The following is a 13976-nucleotide window of genomic DNA, read 5'->3' on the forward strand; positions in this document are numbered from 1 at the left end:
CTAGGGTTTAGGATAGGGTTTGAGTGTCTTTGTTGAGTGGAATGCCTCGATTGCTAGTTTCTAGTTTGATGGTGCTCATAGGATGAACTTGGATGTTATCCTTGTTAGTTTGATGATCAATAGGTGGCCACCTTTCTTCTATGAGGTGGCTCACCTAGATAAGAGGATTCATTTTGCTTCCTTGTTATGATAAAGTCTCCTAGTGTGTAAGGGGTTAGGTTTTAAGTGCAACCTATGGGCTAAATTTTGTTGCAATTCCCATCATAAAGAAGCAAAAGGGAAAAATTGTGCTAGAATATAGTTGTCACCTTGTGAGTGGTTGGTAGGTTCCTGGGTTCGAGTAGGCCTGAGATTGATGCCGTATCCTCCTTGGGATGAGACCTATCCATGGGGCTTAAAGACAGAGAAAAAAAGAAAACATCAAATTTTTGTGTTGCTTTGCAATGTTTTGATAAGTTTTTGGGCTCGAGACACTAATGCATTGATCTCCTTAGGATAGTACAATCAAAAAATTTACCGACAAGCCATCCCCAATAAGAAGAGAAAGGAAAGAAAAAAGGAAAACTAGAAAAAAAAGCAATATGAAATATATGAGAAATATATATGATGATGGACTGGAAGCACATTTCACTCAGGATATTGGGCTTAGTGTTTATTTTGTTTATCATTAGTGGGTCCCAAGTGGTAGAGAGTCAGCTTGGGCCTCTTGCTAATGCTTGTGAGCCTTTGTGAGGGTGGGTTGTTTCACAGGTGGCTGTCCACCGACTTGGGCTAGGATGTCATTTAGATCATCGTATGAGTGTTTGCTAGTAGAGATGGTTATTGAGTGTTATTGCCTTTGGGAGGGGGAGGGCCTCATTTCTTGGGCCATTGGATCTCTGCTCTTTGGGGCTGAATGTTTATCTTTTCTTTTAGTTATTTTCTTCATGTCAAGTATACTTTTACATTTTCTATTATAGTAGTAGGTTTGTTCATGGAATCAAGGAGCTAGGTCACTCTATCTCATGGTCCCAAATGAGAGGTGGATTTAGATGCCTACATTGTAGGATTTTAGAGCTTGTTTGCAAATCTAGAGGGCTTTTCCAATGGAAATTGAAGATTTGAAGCTTCAAAGTGGCAATTGGTGCAAAGCGTTTGAGATGCATGATACGAGTCATTTTAAAGCTAGAGGCGAAGCAGAGTGCCAAGTCAAGTCTACAAAGAGCAAACAAGCATCCAGCCATGAGTTGCTCATCATTTTTGAATGTTTGAAGTTGAATTTTGTGTTTCAAGACTTTAATTTATGTGGGAATGCGGAATGGATAGCCAAGGAGGACCAAAAAGAGGCCATGATCTCAAGAGGTGAACAAATTTTGAGGAGGTATGGATGGGAAGAGGGACATTAATAAAAAAAAGTGGGATGCATGAATCATGGAGAGAGAGAGAGAGAGAGAGAGAGAGAGAGAGAGGAGAGTGTCTGCAAATAGAGGGCACCATCATTCCTTGCTTATATTGATCCTTGCACGCGATGTATGCATCATTTGTGAGAAATGAATCCCCCTCTTCATCTCTTCGTGATCACAATAATCTTGTAAGCCAAAATGGAGAAATAAGAATGATGGTTTTTTAATATTTATCTCTCCTTTGCATCTTAGCCTTTCTCTCTCCTCCCTTCCTATACACATAATGGCAATTCCTATGAGAGAAAGGGGGTTGGGTGTATGTGAGAGGGAGAGATGGATGGAGCATGGTGAAGATTGGTCATGGAGCATCGATGGAGCATGTGGAGAGACTTTCAAGATTCTAGGTGTGCCAACAACTAGTTAAATTTTTTATAAACATTACTAAAATTGATCAAATTCTTATGCACATCATCTATAAGGCATTCATGTGTTATTTGTTTACTTGAGGGTAGCATGAGGTGGGATACTCATTGCCTGTAAGTTTGTGTAGGGATGTTGCATATCATTAGAGCATATTCATGAAAAAATATGGAAAGATTGTTTGCTACATACACACATTGGTTTCTACATTAATAATGTTTGGGCACCTCTCATTCACTTTATTCATATAAGCATTATTTTTGCACACACCAATGCATAGCATTGGTTTTCATATTGGTCAAGTGTGTGAGGAAACTCAAGCTATCTAGATACAAGGATTCAATAGGATTTAAGTGAGGCTAAGTTGAGAAAGTGTTACAATCTATGCAAAAAGATGAGGACCAATGGGTCAATCCTTAACCAGATAAGTACGCTCCTGATTAGAGACTACGGCCAATCAGTCGAGTAGGAGCTTGTGCTACATTTATGTGGTGTGTTAGACACCTTATGTTGGGCACTCTTACTTGGAGTTTGGTGTAGGCACTTAGATAATGAACAATGAATGTAATATATTAGTGTTTAGAGAGAATTCTTCTAGCTATACTCAATTGCTCGTGATCGCAGGGTCGTGGGATTGGTTGTATGAGGTCCAAATGAGCTTAGAGTGAGAGAGCTACTGTTGCGCGCCCATTTTAGGTCTGTACATCTCTTGTGAGAACATCTTATACAATTGTTATTTTTCAATTAGAAGTCACTAGTCCCATGATCAGGAGTTGTATTTGGTTAGAGTTATTGATTATTAAAAATTTATTGGTTAGAGCAAGAGAGCAAGAGGGAGAGAGACAAGGAGATTGCGGGCAGAGAATCATATAATGGAGGATTTTGTTTGGAGGATGGCCCTTTTTCCTATGTATGGATTTTTGATTGTATAAAGAAACTAAAAAATGAGAAGATGATTAAAATTACACCTATTGGAAAAGAGAGATTGAGAGAGAGAGAGAGAGAGAGAGAGAGAGAGAGAGAGAGAGAGAATCATGCAATGGCATAAATGGGTTACGTTAGAAGTAGCCTACAAGTAGCAAACACAATCTTAATAACAAATCATGCAAGGGAAGTAAGAGGTCACCTTAGAAGTATGAACAAGGATTGAAAAGGTTGAGGGATGCTACAGTAGTTGGGAATGTGAGGTGTAGAACTTGAGAGAGAGAGAGAGAGAGAGAGAGAGAGAGAGGTGCTTTGAGATCGTGGAGTATTAAAGCATGTGTCCGGAGTGGACTAAAGAGGAGGCTAATTGGTAAGGTAATGCAAAGGGCGAATGCTAATGAGAAGGCCTTTTAAGGTTTTATCGATGTTAATGTTACGATTGACAGGCTGATTCGGTTGCTTGAGAGAGAGATGCGCATTCTGGCAGTTTGGCATGCTGCGGAGTTCATGGAACGTTGATGGCATTGGCAAAACGGTTTCTCTCGGCGCAAATTCATTTCCCGGAATTGGCAAAGGTGTCATTTTGACGATTCATCTTCATCGTCATTTAACATTAAGGTAGTAAGCCTTAGGTGTTAATAAGATTCCTAAGAAAGGTGTGTGCATACTCAACGGTGTGTGGGAATATTTTTGTGAGGGTACTCCTGTGTATGTGAGTATGTGCCCATAAGGAGGTCGATACAAGCGAGCCTTAGACTTTATATGAGGTTTCTACACATCCCCTTTCATGCTCAAGTCATTGACCAATGAGATAAGTTAATGCCACCAACCATCGTAATCTATATGGTAAGTGATGGAGAATTGATTAGTATACATGTGTGCATTCCTTATCTATGAGACCATTCTTTGTGTATGTGTTTTTAAATGTAAAGCTACTCCTAGAATCATGTAAGACATTAGAGATATATATATAGTAAGGGCATACAAACATCAAAAAGTATATCAATGCATATGTAATATCATGCCTAATGGGCTTAAAGCTAAGTGCATTTAGTTGTATGCATAGGATAATTGAATAGGTTAATGAGGTAAGGCTAAAATAATACTAATGTGCACAATGTTACTTGTAGGGAGTATGTGGCATACTTGAGCTAGAGCCTAGATTAAGTCATCCTCAAGAGTATGTGGCATACTTGAGCTAGAGCCTAGATTAAGTCATTCTCATAATCAACAAAATGGTTAGCTAGGCGCATTTATGGATAGTCAAAAATTAAGTTGCACTTGACTAACCAAGGTACATGGCCAAAATTAAGGTGAATTCCCTAGGCACCCTGTGAAAGGTGAGAAGGATCGAAGCTTGCACGGGAGAGGTATGGCGGGAGAGTAAGAGCAAGAGAGAGAGAGACTCACAATGTGGGAACTCCAATAGTCACAATGTGTGACCGGCCTTCCCTTTATTCATCTGTCACTAAAAGAATAAAGAATAAAGTGACGATGACGAGCACCCGTCGCTTGCAGTGTGTAGGTGCGGGTACTATCAATGTAGTAATATACGGGTGGCTAGGCAGAGGCGCCTTTACCCCCAACGACCTCCCACTTAAAGGTGAATCTTCCCCAATGAAAAGTGAGAAAGAAAAAGAAAAGACAATACAACATGTACACATGTACAACATGATGAGGAAAGACATCATCTCATCCCATGCCCACCAATCTCCTGAGAAAGGCAAAGCGCTCCATAGAGAGGCTTTTGGTCAGCAAATTTGCAGGATTCTAGTCAATTGGGATCTTGACAAGGTCAATAAACTTGTCCTCAACGACCCCACGTATGAAGTGATACCTCATCTCAATGTGTTTTGTCTTCGCATGGAAGACCAGATTCTTGGCTAACTGAATAGCACCATAGAATCAGAATATGCATTGTAGGGATAGCATTAATATTAAGGTCATGAACCAAACGGCCTAACCATATGGCCTCCTTGCAAGCCTCAGTAGCTGCAACATACTCCGTCTCAGTGGTGAATAGAGCGTGAATGGAGCCGTACACTTCTGCACCCTGGACATCCAAGAGACAACACCTCCAGCATAGGTGAACACATAGCCAGAAGTGGACTTCCTACTATCTACATGTCGTCTTGCATAATCAGAGTCAGTGTACTCCACGACTCTTATATCCTGGCTACCATAGCATATGCACATATATGTAGTGCCCTTTAGGTACCTCATGATACCCTTCATGGCATCCCAATGCTTCTTGCAGGTGTAGCCATATATCGTGCCACAACACCAACTGCAAAGGCAATATTCGGACAAGTGGCTATCATGGCATACATAAGAATATACCCATTGCGGATGCATAGGAAATCTTGGCCAACTCGGCCCTCTACTCACCTATTTACGGACAATCGGCCTATGATACCTTCACATAAACAGGCAATGAATAGCCAATAGACTTCACGTCCTAGAAGCACTCAAGGACTTTATGAATGTACTCCCTGTGTGTGACAACTAGAGGAGTCCCTGATGCCTATCGCGTCTAATGCGCATACCAAGTATGTGAGAGGCCTATCACAGATCCTTCATCTCAAAGCTCTTCTTGAGCTGAGCCTTAAGCGCATCTAGCTCATCATGAGCTTTTCCTGCTAATAGCATGTCATCCTCATAGAGTACCAAAATAAGCAAAGATCCATCACGGGATTTCTTCGTGTATAAGCACGGATCCATAGCACTACGGCTGTAGCCCTGTGACTGCATAAAAGCATCAAACTTATGGTACCATTCCCTAGGTGCCTACTTCAAGCCATAGAGGCTTTTCTTCAACCTACACACTAGGTGCTCCCTGGTAGGGCTTTGCAAAGCCCTTAGGTTGCTCCATGTAAATCTTATCATGCAAATCCCCATGTAAAAATGTTGTCTTGACATCCATCTGATACAAGTCCAAGTCAAGCTATGTGACTAAGGCCAAAACCAAGCAGAGGGTGGTCATCTTAACCGTAGGAGAAAAAACTTCATCAAAGTCAACTCCATGCTCATGTTTAAAACCCTTAGCAACAAGTCTTGCCTTATAAGCCGCCTTAGGGTGTCCAGGGGTGCTCTTCAACTTCTACACCCATTTGCATGGCAGAGCCTTCTTGCCACTAGGCAAGGAAACCAAATCCCAAGTCTCATTCTTATGCAAGGAGTCTATCTCAGACTGCATAGCCCTCTCCCAGAAGTGACTATCACCCTTCTGCATAGCCTCATCATAAGTGAAAAGCTCTCATGCATCTGTAACCAAGACATAATGCATCGAGGGCTGAAATCTGTCAGGGGGCCTCTATATATATCTCTACTAGAATGCCGCACTGCAAGCTTTGCTACATGCCCAACATTTTGTCCAACACCCTGGCCATGAGGACTTGCTACTGCTGCAAGCTATCCAACTGATTGTACGGAAGCTTGTGGCTTGTCCTGAAATATAACCCTGGATATCTCCACTATCTTCTCAGGCTGTCGATGTATCTTGTCTTCATAGAAGACTACATCATGGCTATGGATGACTTTTCGTGCCTGCGGATCCCATAGATGGTAACCCATCTCTCCTGCATCTCCATAGCTAAGGAATATGCATTTAACACTTTTAGGATATCCAGCTTGTTATGCTTGTCCTTGGGCACATTGCAAAATGCCTCACATCCAAAGACACATAAATGTGCATAAGAGGGAGGCTTTTCTGTCCATACCTCCTCTGCAACCTAGAAATCAATGGCACTACAGGGCAATCTATTAATGATATACACTGCAATAGTAACTGCCTTAGTCCAAAAGTGTTGGGGTAGGCCTACATGGCTAAGCATACTACAAACCCTCTTATGGCTGGTCCTATTCATCTGCTCGGTTCTACCATTCTGGTCCTATTCATCACATAACTGCTCAAAAGCACGTGAGACATACTCACCCCCATTATCTGTCCTTAGGCATTTCAGCCTATGCCCATATTGGTTTTCTGCTAAAGCAAGCCATCTCTGAAAAACTGCCAATACATTGAACTTCTACTTTATGGGATAAGCCCATACTTTACGTGAAAAATCATCTATGAAAGTAACAAAATACTTCGCACCACCCATAGACTGACAAGGCATGGGCCCACATGCATCAGAATGAACCAAAGCTAAGAGCTCACTCATGCATGACATACCAGACTTCTTATGCATAAACCTAGTCTACCTGCCATAAAGACAATGATCACAAGAATCAAAATGAGAATAGTCAAGGGGCGGTAAGTACTGTAAACCATAAAGCATTTTCATTCCCTTAATGGGGATGTGCCCCAAATGGGCATGCCAAAGAGATACATGAGGTAAAGACCCCAAAACAAAGCATGGTCAACTGTAGATCCAGAAACATCTAAGGGGTAGAGGCTACCAGCCTTGGCACCTCTCGCAAGCACAAGCTTGCCACGAGTAATCTTCCATGCAGAGTCTCCAAAAGATAAATGATATCCTGCATCATCAAGTTGTCCAGTGGACATGAGGCTGTGTGTCAATGCAGGTACATGAAGTACATCATGCATAATAAAACTGCTGCCAGAAGGAAAATGTAGCCTAACATTACCAATGACGAATATCTCAAGAGACGTGTCATCACCCAAGCGCACGGAACTCAAAATAGAACTATATGAATGGAACCACTCTTGGCAAGGTGTCACATGAAAGGACGCACCTAAGTCCAAGAGCCAACACTCTGCATACATAGAGTATATCTCTGTCATCTGCAAAGCACTAGATGAAGTTGCTGCAAGGATATAATCCCCATCACTATCCTTGGGCTGCATAACATTAATCTCTTCAATTTTAACACTTAACTTACCAAGTACTATGCTGCGAGATCAGAAGAATTTTCATGCACTTTCTCTTTCCCCTTGTCTTTGTGCCTTTCATTATGCAATTCATGACACTATGGCCTTATGTGACCTTTCTTTCCACAATGATGACAAGTTAGATTTGCATTTCTCCCACGAGACTTACTACGCGACTTGCCACATGACTTGGACCAAGATTTCTACGAATCCAGTCCTCGACCATTAGCACGGTCATTCTTTGCATTTCCATCATGTCAGCCTCTAACTGTCAAAGCATGAGACACATAAGAGGCATCCAAATTCGTACAGTTTATCTCTTTCTGTGGAAGAGAGCTCTCAACATCAGATAGCTTCAGAGTAGTGGCAGAAGCACATAAGGCAGTGCAAAATACATCCCAAGACTCATTAAGAGTTCCAAGCAAGAACAACGGATTGACATCCTCTTTGAAATCAATGCCCTGTGAAACCAAGTTCTTAAGAATAGCATGAAACTGGCTAAGGTTGGGTTGGCATGGTCACATTCTCTTTCATGCGGAGATCCATAAGTTGTTTCAATCAATACATTTGACTTGTAGGACTTTGCTTGTCATAGAGGTTCTTGATCTTATCCCAAGCTGCCAAGCACTCTGTCCTTCCTCAACCACATTGTAATACGCCTGTTCAGTGAGAGATGAGATGAGGGTGGACTTGTGTAACTCATCAAGCTCCATCCAGTCGTTTAGTTATAGTTTCAGGCTGCTCTCCACTCAACCTTAATAACTTTATCTGCGATTTTTACACTAATACCTGCCAAAATTGGCTCTTCCAATAGGCATAATTCGTACCATCAAGCTTTGTGATGTTGAAGATAGCATTGTCAGTGGAAGAAGATGCCATACTGCAAGCTGAAACAGTGCAGACACTTCAAAATTGCTTGCTGTAAACTGCAAAAAATGACCAAAAAACCACCAAAACCAAGGCAAAATGGCAAGAAACGAGAACTTAATGATGCTACCCACCAAGTATCATCAAAAGTACATCAAACCAGGATGATTCAGCATGAAAAATACATGATATTCCGGAGATATATTATTGTTATAATTTATGATAGCAGTGTATAATGAGAGTTGATAGTAGGCAAAACCCAATATCCAAAGTCAATCACTGATTGTCGATGCAAAACCAGTATCAAGTGGGCATAAACAAGCATATAACAATCAAACTGACATGAGCCAACACCCAAGCATGTCAGACAAAGTCCATCAGTAAAGTCGGTACACCCCCAATCAATAGAGAAAAATGTACATACCACTGCCAAGACTTGACACAAGTCGGTGTCTGCTCAGTGAATACAATGCTGAATCAACCCAAGTACATCTACACGGACCAAGGTATATCAACCATACATCATCCACAAGGAGATCCCGGTCTCAAATATCCAAAAGCTTAATATGTATAACCCGCACTACTACTCAATGTTTGATAAGCATACAAAGACGCTCCCACTCGCATAAAAGTTGTAAGTGTCAAGCAAATAAGCTCAAACAAAGCATGTAAGAGAACCAGTGTGATGAAATATCCAAGATCATATATCAGTAAGACATCCAGAGCATATGAGCGGTCAAGTATCCAATGATAGCATCCAATGTCATGAAGACAATGCCAATCAATCTCTGACGAGCCAAAGCAAGATCAAAATAAGCTCCAAAGTATCCAAAGTCAAGCCCAAATGAGGCTCCAGTAGCATTCAAATCCAAACAATGTAACTAGCATGTGTAGGTAACATAAGCATCAAGCATGTACCAATGGGTCATACATAGACCATAGGTATAACCTCTGTCACAAGGCATGCCATTCTAGATCAATGTCAAGTAAATGCCAACCAATATGGAGCTCAAACAAGGCTCAAAATACATTCGAGAACCATCCAAAGCATTTGCCAACCTTCATTTGCATCCCAATAGTCATATGAAACACCCGGGAAGCACTTATGACCAATAGACAAAGCATAAATTCACTAAATAAGCTTCAGTCCTGGAGTGTACAATAGTGATTTACTATGTAAATTTGAGTATTTCAAGCCACTAAATTAGCTCTAAATGATGGCCAATCAATAGGCATACATTCCCCTAACATTCGAGGACCAATCGGGCATCAAATGGCCAATGCTATCCAAGCATAAACATAAAGTGTTGATGTAACACTATTTGTGGCTTCCTATGGGCTGTGGAAAATAGTTTTGGACTGAGGTAAATCAATCCACAAATCAATGCCAATGATAAACCACCAATGACGAGCATCAAGGGGGTATTCCCAAGTGCCAAATGAAATGTTTTCAAGCTGTAAATGAGTGCCAAGGGAGGGCTGAAGTAAAAAACGAATTTTGTGGATCTTCAAGATGTCCGAAATAGAGCTGATGTTGCTATGTATGGTACTAGTCCATGTGGCATTATGGGGTGGAAGGGGGGCTCAAGTAGAGCCTAAAGAAGGCCTACACAAAGCCTTGTCAAGCCTAATCAAGCAGGAGCCAATATATGAAATGGGGGAGCTCCAATGGTTGGAGCTATGGCTGCCTCTTTCTACTGTATCTTGCAAATTGAAATAAACACTCGAAAGAATGCTTCAATACCTCTGAAGGAATGCACTGAGGGTGCCCAAATGGGCCGGGTAGGAGCTCGAGAAGCCGAAGAGTGATGAGAGCTTGAAGGAGTCGGATATGGTTGCCAAGAGTGAGAACCAATGGTGTAGGGATTCGAATGAATGCTAAAGGATCCACGGACCAAGCTCGAATGCTCAAGCAACCATGCTCTGATACCAATTGAAAGGTGAAAAGGATCGAAGCTTGCACGGGAGAGCTATGGCTAGAGAGCAAGAGCAAGAGAGAGAGAGAGAGACTCACAATGTGGGAACTCCAACAGTCACAATATGTGACCAGCCTTCCCTTTATTCATCTATCACTAAAAGATTAAAGAATAAAGTGACAGTGATGGGCGCCTACCGCCTGCAGTGTGCAGGTGCATGCACGGGTACTATCAGTGTAGTAATACATGAGCAGCTAGGTAGAGGCACCTTTACCCCCAACATCTTGGTGGATAGCTAATTTGCAAGATTAGCTACTACCACTCATAGACTAGCCAAGGGCCCAAAATATATAGAAATTTTTTCTAATTAGTTGAGTTTGTGAAGATGATTAACTTCATGTGTATTCAAGTATAGTTATTTACATGTAATAGCCATGTGCAATTAGTCTTGGTGCTAAGGTTATTATATTAGTGATAGATATGTGCAAATAGTTTTAATAATTTAGTAATTGTGAAAAAGTTTTGAGTTAGGTACATTAATTTATCACAAGGTTTTAAGTAAGGTTAAATTAGTAAGATAGTTTAGAATACTATTAAAATTGAGTCCTATAGTAATTATTAGAATATCTTGTAGATTTTCTCATAAGACTTTTATAGGGTTTAGGAAGTGATATATTCTTTATGGCATTGGATTTTATAGTTGTATGTATAATGGAAGATCCATCTCCGTTCATCTTATTTGTATAATCATATTATTGGTACAGAATTAGAAAATAGTTGAATTAAGAAAGAGACAAGGATGAATGTGTGTGTGTGTGTGTGTGTGTGTGTGTGTGTGTGTGTGTGTGTGTGTGTGTGTGTGTGTGTGTGTGTGTGTGTGTGTGTGTGTGTGTGTGTGTGTGTGTGTGTGTGTGTGTTCTCGAAGGGGTTCTAGTTAAAAGGTTATATCCATTAGGGATCAGAGCGAGAAAGAAGTAGAGAATAGGAGATAGAGGAGAATAAAAAGAATAGGCATGAGATTCAAATGAATCCCAAGAATGCTGAAAATCAAGTTCTCTTCAAGATATGTGCATATATCATGAATCAATCATAAAATCTTCTGCCAAGTTTATCAAAGCCTTTACACAATACAAAGACACAGCTCAATGATTCGAAGCACTATGTATTGATAAAACCTGAGAAAGTAAACAAAATCCTTATATGGAACTCCAAATACACTTCAACCATATGTATTTCTCATTATTAGAGTAGTCATCATAAGTTGATCTTTTGATGGCTAAACTCCAAGACAATTGGTTCTTGATTATCTAGACAATATCTACTATTACTCGAAAGCAATCTCCAAGCATTAGATCTCTCAGAGCTCCCTGTATGCCAAAAACGTGCATCAAACACTAGCTTCTTCTCTACTATTTAGATGGCAAATCAAATGGTTCCGTTGTCTTCAAAAGGGGGATAAAACGTAAAACACCGATTCAGAAATCTCCCGAATGGCTCCTTTTCCTCTCCTCCTATCATCCGGAGTGTTGTTTGCTACCTGAAAATTGCGATTGCATGATGTGCAAATTTGGGATCCCTTTCTTTTTATGAGATTTTTCAAAACTAGCTAAAAAGCCACTTACTTTTTGCATGTCACCCTATTCTAGAAGAAACAATGGCCAAAATATCAAAAATAGGCTAAAATAGGTCCCAATGAGAAAGTAAAATAGCATTATGTATTGGGGGTAAAGGCAGATGTGTCTAGTTGCCTGTGTACACTGACAGTACACATACTATGTATTAGTTACCCACACACATGTTTACTATAGGTGGTGATGCCCATCATTGTCACTTTATTCTTTATTCTTTCAGTGACATTTGAATAAAGGGAAGGTCGCGATCACACATTGTGACTATTGGAGCTTCCACATCTACTCTCCTCTCTCTCTCTCTCTCTCTCTCTCTCTCTCTCTCTCTCTCTCTCTCTCTCTCTCCTTCCACCATAGCTCTTGCTTTTGTTCCATGCTTCCACATTTTTTAGGGATCACTCCCTTCAATTGGTATCAGAGCCTTCTTCTCTGTGAGCTCAAGCTTGGTCTGCTTTAGCTTCCATTTGAGCTACCTATAGTAGGGTTTCATTCTTGGCAGCCATTGCTTCATCTCTTGAGGTTTGTATTAGTCATCTATTGTTTTAGCACTCATTAGGGCTAGTTGGAGCTTCGTTAGGGGATTAGTTAGCATGTGTGGAGATCATCTCATAGCTCATTTTTGGCTTAGCAGTTCAATTCATAGGGCAGCCATAGCCATAAATTCATTTTGAAGTTTAGGTTGCCTCAACCATTGATTGAGCCTATTCAAGGCTTCATTGGGCACTTCTTGTGCCCGCTACCCTCCTAGACTCTCAAGCAGCATCACGAGGAGCTTTAGCTCACAAAAATAGCCTACGTGGAGTTTCAGCATGGTGCATGTTTCCTATTTGGTTACCACAACAACTCCCATTGTCTTTTAAGGCTCATTGGTAGCCTCCCTACTCGCTTGGCTACTTAAGCATTGATCTTTGGACTTGACTTGACTTAGAGCAGCTCATACTTCAACTTCATTGACTTTGTATATAGTTTACAAGCTATAATACAGGGCAACCCCCTGTCATTGATGATGCCCATACATTTGTGGATGTTACCCATTGATTGGAGATCATTTTGGAGCTGATTTGAGCATTGCTCTTGCTCAATTTGATAGAGATTTGGCTACTATAATAAGTAGGGCCGAAGGTTATTTTGTTAGTGAACTACATACCTATTGCTTCTTGGTTGCTTACCCAGTAATTGAATTGATATACCAATGCTTATGGTTCATGTTACATGCTTTGTCATGACTCTAGAATGATTTTGATCAGGGATTGAAGCTCACTTTGATTGGCATTGCCTATCATTTGATACAACAAGCATTCGCTTGAGACAGTTCATGCTACTTATCATTTGATGATACTCGGACTATCTGCTTGGATGTTAGATGTCTGATATGGATGCTACATGTCTTAACTATGCTTGATGGACACTGGGCTTTGCATTTGACTTTCATTTGAGTTATTTTGGAGCTTTGGACATTGGCATTGGTTGCCAATTACATATTTGGATGTTACAGCGGATTCTTTGCCAACTACTTTAACTTGGGATGCTCCGGATGTATACACCTAGATATTGGATGTCTGATACTATATACATGATTTATCTGAGCTTTGCTTGCTCATTTTTCATCTGACCTATTCTAGTGGGAGCCTTTTCATTGACTTTGATGTTACATAGAGCTCATGGCTATGTAGTTGAGCTTGATTCTTGACGTAGTGGGATATTCACTTTATATACATGCTCTCTTTACATGCTATATGTCTATAGTTTATGCCTTGGGGGCTAATATGAGTTGACACTTGTCTTAGCACCAGTGCATGCACTTGTCTTGGCTCTTTATTGAGATTTTGCTCAGTCATTTGTGCCTTTGGTTGGTCTCTTATGTTTCCTCGAGACCTACTACATGCATGACCATTATGCTAGTTGATGTATTCCATACTAACAGATTGTAGTTGATAGCATTGGTTGCTTGTCCTATGTATGCATGATTATTATGCTAGTTGATGTATTTCATACTAAAAGATTG

This window comes from Lygodium microphyllum, chromosome 26 (assembly GCF_053477565.2).
Source record: "Lygodium microphyllum isolate KBCC chromosome 26, Lygodium_microphyllum_v1.1.10, whole genome shotgun sequence".
Lineage (NCBI taxonomy): Eukaryota > Viridiplantae > Streptophyta > Polypodiopsida > Schizaeales > Lygodiaceae > Lygodium > Lygodium microphyllum.